Genomic DNA, 5,000 nt, shown 5'->3' with positions numbered 1-5,000 from the left:
CCTAACCCTAACCCTAACCCTAACCCTAACCCTAACCCTAACCCTAACCCTAACCCTAACCCTAACCCTAACCCTAACCCTAACCCTAACCCTAACCCTAACCCTAACCCTAACCCTAACCCTAACCCTAACCCTAACCCTAACCCTAACCCTAACCCTAACCCTAACCCTAACCCTAACCCTAACCCTAACCCTAACCCTAACCCTAACCCTAACCCTAACCCTAACCCTAACCCTAACCCTAACCCTAACCCTAACCCTAACCCTAACCCTAACCCTAACCCTAACCCTAACCCTAACCCTAACCCTAACCCTAACCCTAACCCTAACCCTAACCCTAACCCTAACCCTAACCCTAACCCTAACCCTAACCCTAACCCTAACCCTAACCCTAACCCTAACCCTAACCCTAACCCTAACCCTAACCCTAACCCTAACCCTAACCCTAACCCTAACCCTAACCCTAACCCTAACCCTAACCCTAACCCTAACCCTAACCCTAACCCTAACCCTAACCCTAACCCTAACCCTAACCCTAACCCTAACCCTAACCCTAACCCTAACCCTAACCCTAACCCTAACCCTAACCCTAACCCTAACCCTAACCCTAACCCTAACCCTAACCCTAACCCTAACCCTAACCCTAACCCTAACCCTAACCCTAACCCTAACCCTAACCCTAACCCTAACCCTAACCCTAACCCTAACCCTAACCCTAACCCTAACCCTAACCCTAACCCTAACCCTAACCCTAACCCTAACCCTAACCCTAACCCTAACCCTAACCCTAACCCTAACCCTAACCCTAACCCTAACCCTAACCCTAACCCTAACCCTAACCCTAACCCTAACCCTAACCCTAACCCTAACCCTAACCCTAACCCTAACCCTAACCCTAACCCTAACCCTAACCCTAACCCTAACCCTAACCCTAACCCTAACCCTAACCCTAACCCTAACCCTAACCCTAACCCTAACCCTAACCCTAACCCTAACCCTAACCCTAACCCTAACCCTAACCCTAACCCTAACCCTAACCCTAACCCTAACCCTAACCCTAACCCTAACCCTAACCCTAACCCTAACCCTAACCCTAACCCTAACCCTAACCCTAACCCTAACCCTAACCCTAACCCTAACCCTAACCCTAACCCTAACCCTAACCCTAACCCTAACCCTAACCCTAACCCTAACCCTAACCCTAACCCTAACCCTAACCCTAACCCTAACCCTAACCCTAACCCTAACCCTAACCCTAACCCTAACCCTAACCCTAACCCTAACCCTAACCCTAACCCTAACCCTAACCCTAACCCTAACCCTAACCCTAACCCTAACCCTAACCCTAACCCTAACCCTAACCCTAACCCTAACCCTAACCCTAACCCTAACCCTAACCCTAACCCTAACCCTAACCCTAACCCTAACCCTAACCCTAACCCTAACCCTAACCCTAACCCTAACCCTAACCCTAACCCTAACCCTAACCCTAACCCTAACCCTAACCCTAACCCTAACCCTAACCCTAACCCTAACCCTAACCCTAACCCTAACCCTAACCCTAACCCTAACCCTAACCCTAACCCTAACCCTAACCCTAACCCTAACCCTAACCCTAACCCTAACCCTAACCCTAACCCTAACCCTAACCCTAACCCTAACCCTAACCCTAACCCTAACCCTAACCCTAACCCTAACCCTAACCCTAACCCTAACCCTAACCCTAACCCTAACCCTAACCCTAACCCTAACCCTAACCCTAACCCTAACCCTAACCCTAACCCTAACCCTAACCCTAACCCTAACCCTAACCCTAACCCTAACCCTAACCCTAACCCTAACCCTAACCCTAACCCTAACCCTAACCCTAACCCTAACCCTAACCCTAACCCTAACCCTAACCCTAACCCTAACCCTAACCCTAACCCTAACCCTAACCCTAACCCTAACCCTAACCCTAACCCTAACCCTAACCCTAACCCTAACCCTAACCCTAACCCTAACCCTAACCCTAACCCTAACCCTAACCCTAACCCTAACCCTAACCCTAACCCTAACCCTAACCCTAACCCTAACCCTAACCCTAACCCTAACCCTAACCCTAACCCTAACCCTAACCCTAACCCTAACCCTAACCCTAACCCTAACCCTAACCCTAACCCTAACCCTAACCCTAACCCTAACCCTAACCCTAACCCTAACCCTAACCCTAACCCTAACCCTAACCCTAACCCTAACCCTAACCCTAACCCTAACCCTAACCCTAACCCTAACCCTAACCCTAACCCTAACCCTAACCCTAACCCTAACCCTAACCCTAACCCTAACCCTAACCCTAACCCTAACCCTAACCCTAACCCTAACCCTAACCCTAACCCTAACCCTAACCCTAACCCTAACCCTAACCCTAACCCTAACCCTAACCCTAACCCTAACCCTAACCCTAACCCTAACCCTAACCCTAACCCTAACCCTAACCCTAACCCTAACCCTAACCCTAACCCTAACCCTAACCCTAACCCTAACCCTAACCCTAACCCTAACCCTAACCCTAACCCTAACCCTAACCCTAACCCTAACCCTAACCCTAACCCTAACCCTAACCCTAACCCTAACCCTAACCCTAACCCTAACCCTAACCCTAACCCTAACCCTAACCCTAACCCTAACCCTAACCCTAACCCTAACCCTAACCCTAACCCTAACCCTAACCCTAACCCTAACCCTAACCCTAACCCTAACCCTAACCCTAACCCTAACCCTAACCCTAACCCTAACCCTAACCCTAACCCTAACCCTAACCCTAACCCTAACCCTAACCCTAACCCTAACCCTAACCCTAACCCTAACCCTAACCCTAACCCTAACCCTAACCCTAACCCTAACCCTAACCCTAACCCTAACCCTAACCCTAACCCTAACCCTAACCCTAACCCTAACCCTAACCCTAACCCTAACCCTAACCCTAACCCTAACCCTAACCCTAACCCTAACCCTAACCCTAACCCTAACCCTAACCCTAACCCTAACCCTAACCCTAACCCTAACCCTAACCCTAACCCTAACCCTAACCCTAACCCTAACCCTAACCCTAACCCTAACCCTAACCCTAACCCTAACCCTAACCCTAACCCTAACCCTAACCCTAACCCTAACCCTAACCCTAACCCTAACCCTAACCCTAACCCTAACCCTAACCCTAACCCTAACCCTAACCCTAACCCTAACCCTAACCCTAACCCTAACCCTAACCCTAACCCTAACCCTAACCCTAACCCTAACCCTAACCCTAACCCTAACCCTAACCCTAACCCTAACCCTAACCCTAACCCTAACCCTAACCCTAACCCTAACCCTAACCCTAACCCTAACCCTAACCCTAACCCTAACCCTAACCCTAACCCTAACCCTAACCCTAACCCTAACCCTAACCCTAACCCTAACCCTAACCCTAACCCTAACCCTAACCCTAACCCTAACCCTAACCCTAACCCTAACCCTAACCCTAACCCTAACCCTAACCCTAACCCTAACCCTAACCCTAACCCTAACCCTAACCCTAACCCTAACCCTAACCCTAACCCTAACCCTAACCCTAACCCTAACCCTAACCCTAACCCTAACCCTAACCCTAACCCTAACCCTAACCCTAACCCTAACCCTAACCCTAACCCTAACCCTAACCCTAACCCTAACCCTAACCCTAACCCTAACCCTAACCCTAACCCTAACCCTAACCCTAACCCTAACCCTAACCCTAACCCTAACCCTAACCCTAACCCTAACCCTAACCCTAACCCTAACCCTAACCCTAACCCTAACCCTAACCCTAACCCTAACCCTAACCCTAACCCTAACCCTAACCCTAACCCTAACCCTAACCCTAACCCTAACCCTAACCCTAACCCTAACCCTAACCCTAACCCTAACCCTAACCCTAACCCTAACCCTAACCCTAACCCTAACCCTAACCCTAACCCTAACCCTAACCCTAACCCTAACCCTAACCCTAACCCTAACCCTAACCCTAACCCTAACCCTAACCCTAACCCTAACCCTAACCCTAACCCTAACCCTAACCCTAACCCTAACCCTAACCCTAACCCTAACCCTAACCCTAACCCTAACCCTAACCCTAACCCTAACCCTAACCCTAACCCTAACCCTAACCCTAACCCTAACCCTAACCCTAACCCTAACCCTAACCCTAACCCTAACCCTAACCCTAACCCTAACCCTAACCCTAACCCTAACCCTAACCCTAACCCTAACCCTAACCCTAACCCTAACCCTAACCCTAACCCTAACCCTAACCCTAACCCTAACCCTAACCCTAACCCTAACCCTAACCCTAACCCTAACCCTAACCCTAACCCTAACCCTAACCCTAACCCTAACCCTAACCCTAACCCTAACCCTAACCCTAACCCTAACCCTAACCCTAACCCTAACCCTAACCCTAACCCTAACCCTAACCCTAACCCTAACCCTAACCCTAACCCTAACCCTAACCCTAACCCTAACCCTAACCCTAACCCTAACCCTAACCCTAACCCTAACCCTAACCCTAACCCTAACCCTAACCCTAACCCTAACCCTAACCCTAACCCTAACCCTAACCCTAACCCTAACCCTAACCCTAACCCTAACCCTAACCCTAACCCTAACCCTAACCCTAACCCTAACCCTAACCCTAACCCTAACCCTAACCCTAACCCTAACCCTAACCCTAACCCTAACCCTAACCCTAACCCTAACCCTAACCCTAACCCTAACCCTAACCCTAACCCTAACCCTAACCCTAACCCTAACCCTAACCCTAACCCTAACCCTAACCCTAACCCTAACCCTAACCCTAACCCTAACCCTAACCCTAACCCTAACCCTAACCCTAACCCTAACCCTAACCCTAACCCTAACCCTAACCCTAACCCTAACCCTAACCCTAACCCTAACCCTAACCCTAACCCTAACCCTAACCCTAACCCTAACCCTAACCC

Source organism: Haliotis asinina, chromosome 6 (assembly GCF_037392515.1).
Source record: "Haliotis asinina isolate JCU_RB_2024 chromosome 6, JCU_Hal_asi_v2, whole genome shotgun sequence".
NCBI lineage: Eukaryota > Metazoa > Mollusca > Gastropoda > Lepetellida > Haliotidae > Haliotis > Haliotis asinina.
This window is presented reverse-complemented; position numbering follows the sequence as displayed.